The following is a 19,912-nucleotide window of genomic DNA, read 5'->3' as shown; positions in this document are numbered from 1 at the left end:
ATGCCCCCGTCGACCCCTGGGCCACGTCCTCCCACCGTCCTGGAATGCCCTCCCTCCTCACCTCCGCCAAACTAATTCTCTTCCCCTCTTCAAAACCCTACTTAAAGCTCACCTCCTCCAAGGGGCCTTCCCAGACTGAGCTCTCCCCTTTTCCCTCTGCTTCCCCTTTACCCCCCCTTCACCTCTCCTCAGCTAAGCCCTCTTTTCCCTCCTTTCCCTCTGCTCCTCCCCCCTCCTTTCCCCTCCCCTCAGCACTGTACTCGTCTGCTCAACTGTATATATTTTCATTACCCTATTTATTTTGTTAATGAGATGTACATCACCTTGATTCTATTTATTTGCTATTGTTTTAATGAGACGCTCATCCCCTTGAATCTATTCATTGCTATTGTTTTTGCCTGTCTGTCTCCCCCGATTAGACCGTAAGCCCGTTAAAGGGCAGGGACTGTCTCTGTTACCGATTTGTACATTCCAAGCGCTTAGTACAGTGCTCGGCACATAGTAAGCGCTCAATAAATACTATTGAATGAATGAATACCTGTTGTCCCTCTTCCACAGTCTGCGAGCCCCGATGGGGGCCTCGGGCTACCTCTGCTCTCGTCGCCCAGTCCCCAAGCCGGCAATTAACTAAGTGTAATAGCTGAACCCACACCACCCCAATAATATGGGGAAGAGGTACTCAGCTCAGCTACCGACCCAGCCAATCAGCAGCGGTCGCGGGGAGAGGGTGGGTGGCGTGTGTGGCCTGACGAGACACAAAGACTGCTGGGAATCGGAGTCTGACGTTCGCTCTTAACGGCGTTCACCTCCGCCTACCGAACTACCACTCCCTTCGTGCCCCGCGGAGGGGCACGCGGCCACCGGCCAGTATGCGGTCGGGGCGCGTGGCGGTTTCATAATGATAGTTATTATGGTATTCGTTGAGTACTTGCTACCGCTCCCCGTGAGGGGGAGCGTAGAGAACATAGAGACCCCAAACTCGCTCAAAATCAGGCAGCTTTAATCCCATTCCCTCCCGGAAGAGTTGGGCGCACAACCTCCGGTGCAGGTACTGAGCGACTCCATGGACTGAATTCGGGCGGTGTTAGAACACATAATTAGTCCCTGCGCCATCCATCGGGTTCCCATGGAGCCCAGCCGAGGCAACAACATACCCAATCGGACCCTGTCGCGAAGAGAGGGAGGCTCGGTGGAGGCTCGGGGCACAGAGGCTTCTGGGAGTTGTAGTCTGACTCTCGCTCTTGATGGCGCGCCTCGGCCTACCGAACTACCAGTCCCATCGTGCCCCGCGCGGGAGGGAGGGATAGTCAGCCTGGAAAAGGGTGGTGTTTCCCCACAACCCCCAGCCTCCCAGCAAGTCCATTTGTAGCCGTAATTAATTTATTTATATTGGTGTCTGTCTCCCCTTGTGAGCAGGGACTGTGTTTGTGATATTGTTGTGTTGTCCTTCCCCGAGCGCTTGATACAGCGCTCTGCACACAGGATGTGCTCAATCAAGACAGTTGATTGATTGAACGAGTCCAGCACAATACCAAGGATTCAGGCTTGTTTGACAGGAAGAAAAGTGGTATTGTCTACAGTGATGGGAAAGAGAAACAGCGTAATCTATTGGATAGACCTCTAATAGCCTTCTAATTGGGGGGGAGCGGTGGCAGCATGGCTCAGTGGAAAGAGTACGGGCTTGGGAGTCAGAGGTCTCAGGTTCTATTCCCAGCTTCCGCTGCTTGTCAGCTGTGTGACCTTGGGCAAGTCACTTAGTTTCTCTGTGCCTCAGTTTCCTCATCTATAAAATGGGGATGAAGACTGAGCCCTACGGGGGACAACCTGATTACCTTGTATCCACTCCAGCTCTTAGAACAGTGCTTGGCACATAGTAAGTGCTTAACAAATACCAACATTATTGTTATTAATCTTGGCTCTGCCTCATCTCGACTATGTGAGCCTGTGGGCAAGTCACCTCTGTAATTTACTTAGTCACATTTTTCTTTCTCTATTTATGCATATTTGTGCCTGTCTATCCCTCTAGACTGAGCTCATTGTAGACAGGGAACATGTCCATTTAGTGTTTACCATGCCTTGAGGACAGGAGGCGGTCAAAAGGAACTTGAGTAATCTCTGTAGTTGCACATCTACAAACCCAACCCAGCCCATCTGCACCTGCCCCCCGGCCCCGTTCACTCACAATTCCCAGAGGAATAGGCCCTCGGGACAGTCATAAGCTCCCAGATTACATCACAGAGTGAGCCGTTGCCATTCCTGCTGAACCGCCTGACACACAGGCAATTTTTCAGGATATGGACGGAATAGGGTTTGTCCGAAGAACCTAGTGCTGTCTGGCACAATGCCCGGTCTGTACCTGGGAAGATAAATCCCTGCCCCACCCCTCAAGGCACTCCACTGCCCTCAGAACCGGTTCTGAGAAGTGGACAGGAGGTGTGGAGATGGCCTGGACCACCAGAGGAAGGGCTGCGGGTGGCAGGGAGAGGACTGGGGTCTGACTTCCCAGCAGAGAATAGGGAAGGAGACCATTCCCAGAGCCCCCTTCAGTCGCCACGCATAAAACCTTCTGCACACTCCTCTCCAGAGATGGTGTCCATTCCGGCCACCAGCCAGTCTGACCAGCCCCTATCGAGCAATGTATTCCTGGCCATCCTGGGGTCTCTGTAGTGCCTGTGGCTTGGCTTGCTCCCCATGATTGGAGGAGAGCATGGAACAATTGCTTTTGACCATGTGAAGGGTTTACTTGAGATCGATGTTGTCTGTTTGGATTCCGTGTCCACAAAGGACTGATTATCATCAGTGGTACTTATTGAGCACTTATTGTGTACAGAATACATGGACGTTATCTGAGAATGCAGCAAGACGGTTGGAAGCATTAACAAAAAGGATTTCAGAACCATCCAAAGAGCAGTGAATTGGATGAGCGGGTGTCTGAATGAAACCATGATTGTTAGGGCCCTGCAGAGTAGATTTTTTTATGCCTCTGCTTTCGCCTACTGGGAAAACTTCACTTTCACAGTTGGTTGTGTTACTCCGCAGCTAAGGCTTTTCTGCTTTTCAGACGCCCCGCCCCCAGCCCCCCAACCTCTTCCCTAGTGTTGGTAGTAAGAACTGCCAAGTTCTGTAAATCCAGCAGCCACTGTCTCTCTAGGCCAGAGGATCGGGCTGTTTGGTGTGTCTGGGCTGTCCAGGGAGGAGCTCTGACCTTGGGCACACTAACCCTGGTTCAGACAGACTTCAGTGCAAGGGCCCCCGGCGCTCAGGGAAAGAGTTCTTCCAGTAGGGCGTGTTCTAAGCTGTCCTTCTGCCATTAGTAAATAGGTAAAGACGTAGCCTGCCTGCACATGGGGAAGCGGTGGGTGAGTACAATCACTCATAGATTCTGGACCCAGGTTGGGCCCTGCTTGGCACAGCTGTCTACATTCAGTGTGAAGCAGCATTAATCCCCACTCCACCAGCCCCAGCGTCCCTGGGGCTGCACCCGACAGCGAAATGAATCTCACTGTTATCATTATTGCTGCTGACAAAGCACTGGCTGAAGTGCTGATGCACACACTGCAAAGTCAATGAAGACACAGTCCCTGGCCATATAAGAGGCTTCTGTGTTGGGAGGGTGATGGCGTTGGCCCGTCCTGATGCTGCAGGTTGCCAAATCTTGCCCATATGGCCCTCCACCTCCTCCCCAACAGGGTGTGCTCCTTAGCCAGTGCAAACTGGGGGACCCTTGAGAGCTTGTGCCTTTGGGACTTCCTCACTGATTCCCAGATCAGTAGGGTTTCAACCATTCCCCTTCAGCCCAGAGTCTCACTAATCTTCAACAGTATTTATTGGGTACCCACGTTACCCCCCTCCTAAAAGATCTCCAGTGGTTGCCTATCAACCTCTATATCAAGCAAAAACTCCTCGCTAATGGCTTCAAAGCTCTCCATCACCTTGCCCCCTCCTACCTCACTTCCCTTCTCAGTCAGTCACGCAGTCCACAAACTCAACTCCTCTGCCGTTAACCTCCTCATTGTGCCTCGTTCTCATCTGTCCCACCATCCACCCCTGGTCCAAGTCCTACCTCTGGCTTGGAATGCCCTCCTTCCTCACAATCACCAAAACTAGCTCTCTTCCCCTCTTCAAAGCCCTACTGAGAACTCACCTCCTCCAGAAGGCCTTCCCAGACTGAGCCCCCCTTTTCCTCTGCTCCTCCTCCCCGTCCCATCACCCCTACTCCCTCCTTCTTCTCTACTCCCTTCTCCTCCCCATAGCACTCGTGTATATTTGCACATATTTATCACTCTATTTTATTAATGATGTGTATATGTCTATAATTCTATTTATCTACTTTGATGGTATTGATGCCTGTCTACTTGTTTTGTTGTCTGTCTCCCCCTTCTAGACTGTGAGCCCGTTGTTGGGTAGGGATTGTCTTTATCTGTTAACAAATTGTATTTTCCAAGCGCTTAGTACAGTGCTCTGCACACAGTAAGCCCTCAGTAAATATTGAATGAATGAAATGCAGAGCACTGTACTTCGGAACATTCAATAAAGGCAGAAGACTCGCTCCAAACACTTGAACTTTCAGTCTAATAATAAAGGGATAAAGCTTCTCTCGCTGCCCTGCAAGGGGCCTCTGAACCATTTTGGCTGCAGAGTCCAATGGGAGGGAGGCTCAGCGACCGGTCACTTCCAGACGATGATGTTCAGCAAGATTCAGGCCCGCCATCTCTGCGGAATGGAAAATGTGGATGGATTCAGTCTCACTTTCCGACCATATTCAATCCATTAATCGTTTTTATTGAGTGCTTACTAAGTGCAGAGCACTGTAGCCATTCATCCTCTCCTGAGCCCAAACTTGGGCCTAACCTTTTACACTGGACTGCCTCGCTCCACTAACTCCATTCCTCCTTCCTGAACATCCTACATCAAGGCTGCTTCCTCCAAGAAGTCTCCCCTGATTTACCCACCCACTCTCCACATACCAGAAACATCCTAGACCCCTCAAACCTCTGACTCTCTTGTCATGGATCTTGTCAGCTGCCCATATACAAGGGACTGTAGGTGACTCTGTATGACTGGGAGCCTCTAAGGGCAGCGGCTGACTGTCTCCCCTGTAACACTGGGAACTACCTAAGGCCACGGACAGTGTCCGTTCTCTAGCACAGATCCAGATTACATCTCTTTCCCCTCAGAGCGATCAGGACAGGCTGAGGGATACCCTAACTTAGGACCCCTTGGCTTCGGGGGAAGCAGAGTAGGGGCCCAGGAAACTGGCTTTTCCCCGAGAGAATACAGCCTCCAACCCTGAAGCCAAGGCACAACGGACATGGAACCCAGGGTCACTCACCCTCTAGAACAGCAAACTGGCGTCTTTTGGGATCTGAAGCAAAAATGAAGGGAAACAGTCATCACCCCTCTGGCTGGAGGGACCATTTCAACTATCCCCCTGCCTAGTTTTGGTAGGCCTGCACCAAAATCAACCCAGACAGAGGTAGTAAAGTCAGGACAGAGAGAAACTCCACATTCTTTTCTGCTCCATTCCAGAATTGACAAATGTTCTCTGTTGGGAATGTTGGGAATGTTCTGGGTGCCTCTGTTAAATTCTTCCTGCTGTAGATTAAACCAACTTCCCCTTGTTATGTCATCCTGTCAAGTCTCCTTTCCTGAAAGACACAGTGTCCCCATCAGGACCCATTTCTCACTCAAAGTCTCACCTGAGTCCTTTCCCCCAAATATTCTTCACAAGACTCAATCCCCCCAAAAGTCTTTCCTATGCTCCCTCCCTTCCAGAGCCTCTCATTAATTAATTAATTAATTCATTAAATCATATTTATTAAGCACTTATTCTGTGCAGAGTATTGTACTAAGCATTTGGGAGAGTACAATGCAACAGTAAACAGATACATTCCCTGCCCACAACTAGCTTGTAGTCTAGAGAAGCAGCATGGCTCAGTGGAAAGAGCATGAGCTTGGGAGTCAGAGGTCGTGGGTTCTAATCCCAGCTCCTGCACTTATCAGCTGACTTTGTGCAAGTCACTTAACTTCTCTGTGTCTCAGTTGCCTCATCTGTAAAATGGGGATTAAGACTGTGAGCCCCACGTGGGACAACCTGATTACCTTGTATCTCTCCCAGGGCTTAGAACAGTGCTTGGCACATGGTAAGCACTTAACAAATACTATTATTATTATTACTATTAGAGGGGGAGACAGACATTAATATAAATAAATTACAGATATGTACTTCAGAGCTATGGGGCTGGGAGGGGAGGAGAATGAAGAGAGCAAGTTGGGGTAGTGCAGAAGGGAGTGGGGGAAGAGGAAAAGAGGAGTTAGGGAAAGACTTATGTGACTTCAGTTAGGCTTTGATGCAGGGGGAGAGTAATTGTCTGGCAGATTTGAGGAGGGAGGGCATTCTGGGCCAGAGGTAGGACGTGGGCAAGTGGTCGGCGGTGAGATAGGCAAGATCTCACAGAACCCTCATTCCCAAGGCCCCAAAATACTCCTCTGAGCAAAGGAACACATGGTTCCTCTGACCAGCCCCCATCAATCCCTCTGCGGTTTTCACCCTTCCCATCCAATCCCCTCTCCCTCATCTGTCCCTGCACCTGTTTTCTTCTTCCTCCATAGGATGAAGCCCATGGCCGGGCTCAGCACCAGCACGGTGGCAGCCATCATACCCAGTGCCAGCCTCCAAGGCATCCTTCACTTGGGTTTCCATGGGGCTGTGGAAGTGAGAGGATCAGCAGGGAGAGGTGAGACAGCCTGACCCCCAGTGGCATGCTCTTTCTACCTAATGGTTACTGGGATCGTTTACATCTCATTTCCATATCATTTGCCTGGTAGTTTGTGTCATTTGCACTTCACCTTCTTGATATTCACTCCATTTCTTTAAACAAATAGTGTTAGCAGAGTCTAGCTTTAGTCATATTTAGTCCCCATATTAAAGGGGGAATCTACCCAGGGGGTAATTGAAGGAGAAATGGGAAATTTATTCCTATAATCCCCTCCTTCCAGGAACTATGTGTCCCAAGTTCTGAAATGACTATATTTTCCAGAATCCTCTGGAAGATTCAATATAACATTGTTTTTCTGCATGTATGCCTCAAGAAATTTTGTTTATTGAAGTTTTTTGGAGCTGTTGAATTTTGTACAGTGAGGGAAGGCTTGGTTTTAGCTCTGTTCCCTCCTCTGCCCTCTCTGCATTAATATTAAACTCCTGTGTCTGAGGCTCTTCTGGTAGTTTGAGAGAGGCTAGGGCAGACATAAAGATTTGTCCCAGTTCCTCCAAAATTAGTTTCACAAAATGTTCCATGGATTGTAAGCTGCAATCCATTACATGGAACTGACTTTTGAGAGACATTTAAGTGGTCAATATCTATCACAAGATTATGGATACACCAACTCCTCCTAATATCCTTATGCCTATAGCCTTTCCCCTCTTCAGGGTCCAGCCTGGAAAACCTGCAGATTCGACTCCACATCAGTCTTCTCCATGGGGTATTCAGTCTCAGCAAAGGCCTCAGGGGAGACCCGATTTCTCCTTCCCCTTCCCACCAGCACCCATACGTGGGTAGGCAGTGGGTACCCCCAGCGTGCTGTGCTCCACCAGGCAGGCATAGCTGAGGTTCCCAGCCTCTGCCAGCAACTGCAGGGTCTGGCAGAGGTAGAAGGTGTCTTCATGTTGGGGAGGGTCCCACTGGAGCTCTCCTCCCCCACAGCCCCTCCTCCCCATCCTTCACCCAGCACAGCAGGATGGAGCTGGGATAGAATTTGGTGGCCAGGCAGAAGAGGGTCAGGCTGCCATCTGGGCCATCATGGCGGGTCACGGTCACCTCCGGAGGTGCTGGGGAATGTCAGAGAAATAGTGTGACCAATGGTCCGGGGAAAGAGAGAGGCAAAGGTAAGACTCTCAATATCAGGACTTTTACTATGAAAAACACCTTTTCTAAATCTGTGTATCTTTCCCTCTCACTTTCCTTATTACATCACAGTTCATAAAAGTTATTCCACAAAGTTTTCCCTGATTATCTCTTGCCTTTTTCCCCACTTCCTGCTACTAGCCAGACAGGGAAGAAAATCTGGAGAAAAATAAAGAAACCTCAGGACACTCCTACTATAGCACCCAGAAAGCAGCCTTCCTGGAAAGTTTGGGTAAGCAGAGTTAGCAATCCCAGGCTGGAGTCACATAGTCCTGAAAATAGTTGTGTAGAGAGGAGGACTACCCTCTCAGGGTCGCACCTGGAGAGTTTCCAGTACTCTACCAGTCTTGACTATGGGAAAGAGAGTCAAGCAAAGGCATACCCATTACATTCCTAGCTTGGCCAGTGGCTAGCCAGTGGTAGGAAATCTGCCACAAGTCAAGACTCCCCTGTGTTGGGCAGCAGCAGCATGAGAAAGAGTCGGGGGCAGAGACTCAATTTTATTTCATTGAAGGAGGCATTGGTACACCAATTCCATATTTTTACTAAGAGAACTCTATGGATACACTCACAGAACGATGGTAGATGGAGGTGGGGCATTCTAGGAGAACTATGTCCATCGTGTCGCTAATGGGTCGGAGATGACTCGACAGTATAAGGCAAAACAAATGAGGAGGACATAAATGATGGAATTTGTCCTGAGCATTATTAGTACTATTATTACTGCATTTGTAAAGCGCTCACTATGTACCAAGCACTGTTCTAAGTGCTGAGGTAGAAACAAGTCAAGCAGGTTGGACACAGTCCTTGTTCCACATGGGGATCACACTCTTATCCCGTTTTACAGATGAGGTAACGGAAGCACAAAGAAGCAAAGTTACTTGCCCAAGGTCACATACCACAAATGGGCAAAGCCAGGATTAGAAGCCAGGTCTTCCTGACTCCCATGCCTGTGCTCTATCCACTGAGTAACATTGCTTCTCCATGAAAATGTCCTGTGATTCCTCTGCCTCACTGGGCCCAGGCTTCTTGGGAAAATTGATCTGTAACTCAGTTTTCACTCAGTAGCTCACTTCCTAAAGCTATATCCTCTCCCCATCCCTGAAAGTGAGGGAGCAAAGTTCAGAACAAAGAGAATTAGCTCCATTTGGCAGAAGCTGAGACTCAGAGAGGTTTATCACTGCCCCTGTCACACAGCAGTTCTCGAGCATTGGACTAGAATGCCTTGAACTCCAAGCCCAGAGCTTCATACTTTAGATCTTGCTGCCTCTGGTTCAGACTCACTGCTCTCTATGAGGTGCCAGTATTGTAGGGTGCTCTTTAGCATGGAGGCATAATCCTCTTTCATGTAACGACGTACAACCTCGGGCCAGAAAAGACTGCCTTCCCAGAAGGGCAGGTAGCAATCTGCAGCCGGACCAAAAGTTATCCAGACCCCAGGCTGCTCATCCAGCCAGCGAAGTCTTTTCCATCATAGGCAAACTGGAAGATGCTGCTGACCTGGATGTCTCAGTTCAGTTCACAGCCCAGGATGAGCTGCAGTGTGTGGGTTCCCGTAGGAGGGCAGATAGAGGAGGCAGGGGGTGAGGCAGTCGCTAAGATATTCCAGAACAGGGATCTCGGGGAATCATGAAGCACCATGGTCTCCCCAGGACTCTCAGGCTTGGACTTGCCCTAGGAAGGCCTAGAACTAGGGGGCTCCTGGCCCGTGGATGGATCCCCAGCAGGGTCAGGACTGATGGATAACTGAATCCACGCCAGAGCGATCCCTAAGTCTCTTGCTGCTTCAGGCCCACAATTGGGTACCTGGACTGACAAAGTGAGGAGGCAAAGGGGACAAGGAAGAAGGGAATCCAGGGCTAGGAGTCTTGACACTCACCCCCTCTGCAGTTTTGGAAGTGCATCCAGTTCTCCACTCCCCAGTGGAAATCCTTCTCGTAACTTATCAGCTCCTCTGTCTTCTTCTGGATCAGCTTCCTGCCCACAGCCTGGTACAGCCAGCTCAGACAGACAACCAGCTCCTGCACTGTGTTGTTGTAGGATGTCACCTGCTTCCTGTCCACCAGCATGACCATTGACAGACCAAAGGGGATGCCCTCGCCCCCCACAGCCGTGAAGCAGGCTTCTCGTGTGTGAAGGAAGGCCTGAGGGCCGGGGAGAGAAATGAGGAGAGAGGGAGTGAAAAAGGGAGATAAGGAGGCTTTGACTGGATCAGCTCACTTCACTCACTTTCAGATCTTCCCCTGACTCCTGTCTCTTCCTGGATAAACTGTCTCTTACTTAGTAAGCCCCATTCTGAACTCAACTCCTTCCAAACTCTCCTTAAAATCTGCCTTCTCTGGGAAGTCTTCCCAGAGTCATCCCCCGGCTCCAGCCACTTCAGTAGCCTCAGCTCTCATGTCTACCTCCTTTAATCAATCAATCAATCAATAGCATTTTTGAGCCCAGTCAATCAATCAATGGTATTTACACTTGTAAGAGTACAATGCAGTAGAGTAGGTCAGCATAAGCACTTAGTACAGTGCTCTGCACATAGTAAGTGCTCAAATACTATTGAATGAATGTAGCTTACAAACTAGAGGGTAGAAATGGCACAGTATACGGATTTGTTCATAAATGCTCTTACTGTAAGCATACACTGTACTAAGTGCTTGGGAAAGTAAAGAATTAGAAGATATAATCCTTGCCCTCAGGGAGTTTATAATCCAGAACAAAATAAATTATAGATAGGAGGAAGAAAAGAATAGAAAAATGAATATGTAGACAAGAAAGGTCTTAAAAAGCAGTGTGCGTAAGACTATAAATACAGAAGTACCATGGTCTGCTGTGAGAACATAACTGGCACAAAACTGTTTAGTAGTTGGGAAGATATAACCTGAGGAGAAGAAAAATGAACTGGGAAAACCTCCCTGGATGGGGGTGGAATTTCATAAGGGCTTTAAAGATGGGTAGAGCTGGACTGGAGTGATTTACCTTGGGCCAGACTTTCAGGTCTAGATATTTGTTATTTTCAATTCTTATGTAACTTTGTATGGGTTTATCAATGAGCCAGTAAAAACAGCAGTCTGGGTCTTTCCCACCTTCGGGATACACAGAATGCTAAGAGAAGGCTAGGAAGCAGGATATAGGGCTTGTGGTAACTGGCCCTGGAGTTTCACCAGTCCTCAGTCCTGAGCTACATCACACACTCCCCAGACCCACACTGTGTAACATCTGTGGCTCTGGGGCTGGAAGTGCCAATCCTGAGCCTGGAAACTCATTCCAAGGGCTCTCCCTTCTTCTCATGCCCCCTCCCCGCCGCCCCCCCCCCCGACCCAGGCCTACATGGAAATCAGGTAAACGCCCAAGAGAAAATGGGGCCCTGCCATTTTCACCACAAGGATTACCAAGGGAAAAGGAACTGGTGATGATCACCAGCTGAGAGAGTTGGATGCTCCGTGAGCCACAGCTGGAAGTAGGGGCAGTCTGGAAGAGGAAGAGAAGTTGGGGAAGTAGGGTGGGAAAGAGTTGGAAAGCCTGAAGGTTCTGGCACTTGGGCTCTGCTGCTCGCTTCTCCTCCTGAGTCATTAGGGGTCTGCAGGGTGGTCATAGCCTCATAGGTCTGGCTGAGATCGGTAGGGTCAGTCTGGATCCCTGGCCCAGGTGCAGGTCCATTAGTTTGGGGCAGAAAGGGGTGAGATATGCAACACCTCGCTGGGCAGAGGGATTGGTGATTGTCCCATCCATCCCTCCCCCCCCCCCATCACCGGGGTGTGTCATCTCTGAGGCTATCAGTGGGGCGTGTGTGACCTCTCTGTCCTTCCCCTACCCCACTGTACCTGGCCTCCCCCTTGCAGGGCAGAGAGTGTCAGTCTGGATTATCAGATCCATCCTCCCACTGACCCTGGGTCTGCACTGAAAGCCCCATGTTCCAGAATCAACTTTTCAACTGCAGGTCAATCTTGTGTCCTTCATTTCTATTCTGCATGGATGTAGGTCATTCGGTGACACCTTCCTTAGAGTTGCTTCCTCCACCCAGGCTGCTCTGGGGGTGTTTGGGAACTCCAAACTCCTAAATGTAAGGCTCATGGAGAACCAGAAATCTCCAAACAGTATTTAAGCACTTTTTTATGGTATTTGTCAAGCATGTGGTATGTGCCAATCACTATTCTAAGCCCTGGGATAGATACAAGCTAATGAGGTCAGACCCAGTCCCTGTCCAGCATGCTGTTTACCATTTAAGAGGAAGAACAGGTATCCCCGTTTTGCAGTGAGGAAAGTGAGGCTCAGAGAAGTTAAGTGACTTGTGAGGCACAGAGAAGTTAAGCGACTTGCCCAAGGTCACACAACAAGCAATTGGCAGAGCCAGGCCTATGCTCCCTCCACTAGGCCATGCTGCTGTGTGATCTTGGACAAGTCACTTAACTTCTCAAGTCACTTTTCCTCATTTGTAAAATGGGGATGAAATATCTGCTCTCCCTTCCTCTTAAGACTGTGAGTCCCATGTAAAACAGGGATTGTACCTGATGTGAGTATCTTGTAATTTACTCCAGAGTTTAGCACCATGCTTGACACAATGTAAGTGCTTAATAAGTACCACAATTAAGATTAAATTCCACAGTGTCAGCCAGGTGGCCAGTGCGCTGGACACCACCAGACTCTGAGGCCCTGTCTTGAGAACACAGTCTCCTCTGGCCTCCTGCAGGTAATGTAGCACTAACATTTACTAGCTCCCATGCCCCCCGCCCCCAGTCTACTCTAACCCTCTTCTCCTCCAGACTCACCTGCCAGAGCTTGCTGCCAGATGTCTGTGCCCATGATGAGCAAGAGCAGGGCCAAGCTGCCCCTAACCTTTGCGACTCCATCCCAACATGCCAATGCCAATTCTGAGACCTTGATCCTCGATACCACCCCAGCCCAAGGTCCCATACTACAGTGTCTGGGTGCTCCTCCCCAAAATCAGATGCCTGGGCATCAGGCCAATGGGGGTCCTTGTGCCTCTGAATGATGCAGCGAGGTTCGTTCACATGAGATAGAGATCACACAGAGACAGACACCTACTTCCTCAGCCCTGCCCCGCCTCCAGGTTTGACTTGCCCACCCGACTCACAGACTCCCAGCCTCAGTCCTGGCATCGGGCACAGGGAAGTGAAACTGAGCCCACTAGGGCAGGAAATGACCTCACTGCTGGTTTGTGTCCAGCCCCAGCAGACAAGGCCTCCTGCAGCTACCGTCAGCTGTGCCTGTGATCTCTAGCCCGTTGCCCCATCACCACAGGAAATCCCCTAAAATCCACGCAGAGAGTGATAAGGATATCTACAGACAAAGGCACACACACACTCACAGCATACAGGTAAACACAAACAGACACAAACACACACACAGTGGGTTGGTCATCTAAGCAGGTGTTGAATGTGGGACCCAATGATCTTTACACCCACTCCCTTGGAGAACTCATTTACTCACATCCTTCAACTACCACCTCTATGCTCATGATACCCAAACCTACATCATCAGTCCTGAGCTCTCTCCCTCTCTGCAGACTCACATTTCCTCCTGCCTTCAAGACATCTCTACTTGGGTGTCCCCCCATTACATCCAACTTAGCATATCTAAAACTGAACTTATCTTCCCACCCAAGCCTTTCCCTTCCCCTGATTTACCATCACTGTAGATAGCACCACCATCCTTTCTGTCTCACAGGCCCATAACCTTGACATTATCTATGACTCCTCTCTCTCTCTTTCAACCCATATATTCAATCCACCATTAAATCCTGTTGGTTTGACCTTCACAGCACTGCTAAAATATCTTCTGCATCCAAACTGCTACCACCTTAATCCAATCAGTTATCCTATTCCACCATGATTACTGTATCAGCTTCCTTGCTGACCTCCCTGCTTCCTGTCTCTCCTCACTCCAGTCCATACTTCACTTTGCTGCCTGGATTGTTTTTCTACAAAAAACATTCAGGACAAATTTTCCCACTCCTCAAGAAAGTCCAGGTGCTGCCCATCTGACTCTGCATCAAACAGAAACTCCTCACCATTTCCTTTAAAGCACTCATTTACCTTGCCCCCTTCTATCTCATCTCCCTACTCTCCTACTAGGATGCAGCCCATATACTTTGCTGCTCTAATGCTAACTTCACTTTATCTTGATCTCATCTACCTGGCCACTGACCCCTCACCCATGTCCTGCCTCTGACCTGGAACACCCTCCCTCCTCAACTCCAAAAGACAATCGCTCTCTCCACCTTCAAAAGCTTATTGAGGGCACATCTCCTCCAAGAGTTCTTCCCTAAGCTCCCCTTTGCTCTTCTCCCACTCCCTTCTGCATCACCCTTTATTCATCCCCCACATCCAACCTCACAGCACTAATGTACATATCTGCAATTTATTTATTTATTTATTTATTTAAAGTCTCCCCCTCTGGACTGTAAGCTCGTTGTGGCCAGGGAATGTGTCTGTTTATTGTAGTATAGTACTCTCCACAGCACTTAGTACAGTTGGAGAGTGGGTTAGATGGGGTGCAGCAGGAGGTTGGTGGAGTCAAGGAGTGATAAAAGGCAGGCAGCATTCATTCAATAATATTTATTGAGTGCTTACTATGTGCAAAGCACTGTACTAAGTGCTTGGAATGTGCAATTTGGCAACAGATAGAGACAATCCCTGCCCAATAACGAGCTCACAGTCTAAAGGGGGAGACAGCAAAGCAAAACAAAGCAGGACAAAACCATCAAGATAAATAGAATCATAGATATATACTCATCATTAACAAAATAATAAATAAAATATATAAATGTGCACAGTGCTGAGGGGAGGGGAAGGGAGAAGAGCAGAGGGTGAGAGAAGGGGGAAATGGGGAGTTGTATTTTCCAAGCACTTAGTACAGTGCTCTGCACAGAGTAAGTGCTCAGTAAATACGATTGAATGGATGAATGAATGAATCTCCTACTAAAATCCCCATAACAATTTCTCAGCAGAGGATGAAGTAGACAGTGGCAACCCTTGACTTTTTCCTGACAAAGAACCATCTAAATGGCTTCCTTAGAAGCCATTGTCAGACACAGAGGAATCCCTTCTTTGGGGAATGAGGATGTGCATGGGGACTCTCAAGGCAAGATTTTGACCTGTCAAGAGAATTAAGGGCCCTGGGTCTTCAGTCCCATCATCAAATCAAAAAGAACCAGCACCCTGCACAGACATCCAAACCCCATTTCCAGGACCAGCTTCTATGTCCATAGGGGCAACTACTGTTTTATGCACCACCCAACTAGCCTCCCCACCACCACCATCTTTTGTGAGCACACGTGTACACACACACACACACGCACATACACAAATGCCATTTAAAAAACTATTGAGTGCTTACTGTACGCAGAGCACTTTACTGAAATCTTGGGAGGATACAATGCAACTCTGTCAGTAAATATAATTCCTGCCAATAAGTGCTTGTGACTACCCTAGCTCTCAATTCAAGTGCCGGGCACATGGAAAGTGCTTAAATACCATAAAAAAGTGCTTGGTACAGCGGCCTGTACACAGTAAGCACTGAATAAATACCACTGATGTTTGATGAAGAAGCTTACAGTCCAGAGGAGCATCTTACAGGGCCCAGCTAAATCCCCATCAGCAACAAGTAAGGAGGGTATCCCCTTTTCAAAACACACTAATTAAATAACAAATGAGGCAGACATCCCTTTGATTTCCATTCATTTCTTCCTCGTATTTAACCCCATTAGCCCTAGCAACGGTCCCCTCCTGTTGCAAGGCTCCACAGCTAGGAAGATCGGTTCTTTCAGAAAGCCAAAGGGGACAATGACAATGCAAATGGACTCAAAACAAGCCAGGTGACTCCTCTGGTGGATGGGAATTATCTCTCCCCCGCCACCTCTGCCTGAGGAGATGACCCGCTCCTCACACCACCCCTACATTCTCCCCGGCTTACGACTGAGATATATTTCAGTCAGTCAGTCCTTACTGTGGGGAGAGCACTTGACTAAGTGCTTAGAAGAGTACAATACAATAAACAGACACATTCCCTGCCAACAACAAGCTTACTTTTGCCACTTCCTCAATGGGCTTCAGAGTGATGCAGGACCCGAGCAGTCACTATCGTTCTAAGAGTTCCAGTATTCAGCCTGCCCTATGTATATATGGGTCTTTCGCTGGCCAATTCAGGTCTCTGAAGCATCCGGCTGTTCCATCGGCCTTCCCGATAGCCAACCACAGCCATGGACACTACACGTCCTCCAGTCTGGGCTACATCCCTTGAAATGAGGGTTCGTCACCAAATAACACCCGAGGACATTGACTTGGAGCTTATTATTGGCAGGCGCTGTGTCGACGCTGGGGTAGGATAATCTCATCGGGCACAGTCTCTGTTCCACATGGGACTTACATTCTAAGGGGAAGGGAACAGACATATCTTGGCCCCATTTTATAGAGGAGGAAACTGAGGCCCAGAGAGGTCAAGTGACTTGATCAAGATCATATGGCAGATCAAGTGTCAGGCTCAGAATTCAAACCCAAAGCCTGACAACACAATAATAATAATAATGTTGGTATTTGTTAAGCGCTTACTATGTGCAAAGCACTGTTCTAAGCGCTGGGGTAGACACAGGGGAATCGGGTTGTCCCACGTGGGGCTCACAGTCTTAATCCCCATTTTACAGATGAGCTAACTGAGGCCCAGAGAAGTGAAGTGACTTGCCCACAGTCACACAGCTGACAAGTGGCAGACCCAGGATTCGAACCCATGACCTCTGTCTCCAAAGCCCGTGCTCTTTCCACTGAGCCACACTGCTTCTCCACAAACGCTATATAGCTCACCACGCAAGCCCACAAGATGATCAGCTTCGGTGCCTGGGTGTTGGCCAAACGCTTGGGACCATACAACCCGTCTCGACTATGTGGCTTCCACCCTCCAGCAGCCTACGATCGAATGACAAGATGACTGCAATAATGATAATAATTGTGGTATTTGTTAAGTTCTTACTATGTGCCAGGAACTCTACTAAGTGCTGGGATAATACAAGGCAATTGGATTGGAAATAGTTCCTGTCCCACGTGGGGCTTACAGTTTTAATCTCCATTACATAGATGAGGTAACCGAGGCACAGAGAAATTAAGTGATTTGCCCAAGGTCACACAGCAGGCAAGTGGCAGAGCTGGGATTAGAACCTAGGTCCTTCTGGTGCCCAGGCCCGTGCTCTATCACCAGGCCATGCTGCTTCTCACACTCCCATCACACTCTCATCTAGCTTGGACATATAAAACTGCATTCTTCAACCCACCGAGGGCTCGTCACCATCCTTCCATTTCCTGCACCCAATTCTTGCTTGATGTAGGCAAGAAATGGGTCTACCGGCTCTATTGCATTGCAATCTCCTAAACCCAGCTCTGCGACTTGTCTGCTGTGGATCTTGGGCAAGTCACTTCACTTCTTACCACTTACCTCACTGCCACACTTACCTCATCTGTAAAATGGTGATTGAGACTGTGATCCCCTGTGGGACAGGGGCTTTGTCTAACCCCAGTGCTTAGTACAGTGCCCAACACATAGTAAGCACTTAACAGATACTACTATTATTATTATTCGTCCAGTGCTCTGCACACAGTAAGTGCTCAATAAATCCCACAGATGAATACGGTCTACCAAAGGAGCAGATTTGGGACACCTTCAATGAATTCCATGTTTCAGAAGGTTCGGAGGAGAGGGGCAGAACCGTGATGGGGTTCACCCAGAGAGCCTCTCCCCACCTCGCCAACTTACACAGCTGCTGAGGGGGCAGGGCTCTAGTTCTGTTCCCTCCATCTCAATGTTTGGAGTGGAAGTGGTGTGGCCTAGAGGATAAAACCCAGGCCTGGGAGTCAGAAGGACCTAGGTTCTAATCCCAGCTCCATCACTTGTCTGGTGTGTGACTTCGGGCTAGTCACTTCACTTCTCTGGGCCTCTGTTACCTCGTATGTAAAATGGGGAGTAAGACTGTGAGCCCCATGTGGGACAAGGACTTTGTCCAACCTGAATAGCTTGTATCTACCCCAGGGCTTAGTACAGTGCCTGGCACATGGTAATAATTTAGCAAATACAAAAAAAAAAAAAAGCGGTAAGTAGGCTTCACTCCCCTGAAATAAGCAGCTCCACCTCTGAAAGACAAAAGGAGTCTCTAACCTCTAGAAATCAAGGGGAGCAGGAAATGAACTACTATTGGGACATTAGTGCCCAATAGTAGTAATAGTAATATTAGGTTCCCCTCTAGAATTATCCATTATCCGGCCATTATCCATTGCCTGGAGAAGCAGCGTGGCTCAGTGGAAAGAGCACGGGCTTTGGAGTCAGAGTTCACGGGTTCGAATCCCAGCTCGGCCACTTGTCAGCTGTGTGACTTTGGGCAAGTCACTTCACTTCTCGGTGCCTCAGTTACCTCATCTGTAAAATGGGGATTAAGACTGTGAGCCCCACGTGGGACAACCTGATTCCCCTGTGTCTACCCCAGCGCTTAGAACAGTGCTCGGCACATAGTAAGCGCTTAACAAATACCAACATTATTAGAATGAAGCTCTTTAAGAGGAAGGAACATGTCTGCTAATTCTATTGTACTGTCCTAGGGGCTAGTACACTGCTCTGCAGCATATTAAATGCTGAATAAATTCATTTGACTGATTGACAGAGCAGCTGTTCCACGTCTGCTAAGAGCCCTTGGGCAGTGATCAAAAGACACCTGTCTGGAAGAGTACTCTTGACTTTGGGTGTGATCAGCAGGGAGAACTCACTGGATGAGAGTGCAGGCAGGCCAGACTTCACAGAGGTATTCAATCCTTCATTCCATCATTTATATTGAGCAATTACTGTGTGCAGAGCACTGTACTATGCACTTGGGAAAGTACAATAATAAACTGACACATTCCCTATCCACAGAGAACTTAGAGGGGAGACAGACATTAATATAAACACATAACTTACAGCTATGGACATAAGTGCTTGGAGCTGGGAGGGGGTGATGCATGAAGAGAGCAAGATGGCAACGCCGAAGGGAGAGGGACGAGAGAAAAGGAGGGTTTAGTGGGGGAAGGCCAGTTGGCAGAATGGTGGCAGGATCCTAAGCCAACTTCATGAGGGATGTGGCATTTAGATTCAATTTCTTTTTTTTTTAATGGTATTTGTTAAGCACTCACTATGTATCAGGTACTATACTAAGAGCTATGGTAGATACAAGTTCATCAGCTCCTACACAGTCCCCGTCCCACATGGGGCTCTCAGTCTTAATTACTGTTGCAGAGAAGAGGTAACTGGAGCCCAGAGAAGTGAAGTGACTTGCTTCACTTATGTCACTCAGCAGACCAGAGGTGGAGCCAGGATGAGAACCCAGGTCCTTCTGAATTCCAGACCTGTGCTCTAACCGCTAAACCACACTGCTCTAGACGTGTCATGGAATGAGGCAAGGGTTTCCTCATTTGAAGCTGATGTCAGGTCCGATTTGTTTCCTTCTGCAGGTATCCAACATGTTTGTACACGACTGCCGGCATGGCTGCCCACCACGTGAGGAAACACAAAGGAGTTTCACATTTCAAAAGCTTAGCATAGTCACTTCATTTCTTCCATCTCCTCACTTTACCCAAATCTGGACATGCAATGGAGCCCCTTCAACCTTATAACCCAATGGCACTGGCCTTATGGTTCCCTCTACAGGTGATTACTCTTCAATGGTTGTGTCATTGTGCAGAGAGACAATTTAAAACACAACCCAATGTTTACCAAAGCAACAAACATTTTTTTTTTCCTCAGGATTTTGCGACCTGAGTGAGATGCCTCTGGACCCATTTATCCACAAGTGGAAAAAAAAAGTATAGATTTAAGTCAACACAGAATGATCCCACCCTTGATTCTAAGGCAAGATAGATTGTGTGATTGGTGATGTTGCCTGAAAAAGCAAGCCAAACTTTCAGGTTCCTGTCTGAAGGTCACCCACCCTGGGGGCAGGGGTGTAGAATGGGTTTGAACACAAGAAAGAATGGGGGTTTGGA

General features: G+C 48.6%; 2 long non-coding RNA genes across 2 annotated transcripts; one reads left to right on the top strand and one right to left on the bottom strand.

The window, feature by feature from the left end:
• The first annotated feature begins 946 nt into the window (after positions 1-946).
• LOC114805468 lies at positions 947-19,892 on the top strand. The gene is made up of 3 exons (XR_003753444.2): positions 947-1,048; positions 6,613-6,737; positions 19,382-19,892. It is a non-coding gene; the product is annotated as an uncharacterized LOC114805468 (long non-coding RNA).
• LOC114805467 lies at positions 4,554-5,506 on the bottom strand. The gene is made up of 2 exons (XR_003753443.2): positions 5,333-5,506; positions 4,554-4,713 (listed from the first exon to the last, which is right to left on the bottom strand). It is a non-coding gene; the product is annotated as an uncharacterized LOC114805467 (long non-coding RNA).
• Positions 19,893-19,912: the final 20 nt, after the last annotated feature.

Source organism: Ornithorhynchus anatinus, chromosome 18, assembly GCF_004115215.2.
Source record: "Ornithorhynchus anatinus isolate Pmale09 chromosome 18, mOrnAna1.pri.v4, whole genome shotgun sequence".
Classification (NCBI taxonomy): Eukaryota; Metazoa; Chordata; class Mammalia; order Monotremata; family Ornithorhynchidae; genus Ornithorhynchus; species Ornithorhynchus anatinus.
The sequence above is the reverse complement of the archived record's forward strand: the minus strand, read 5'-3'. Positions and strand labels throughout refer to the sequence as shown.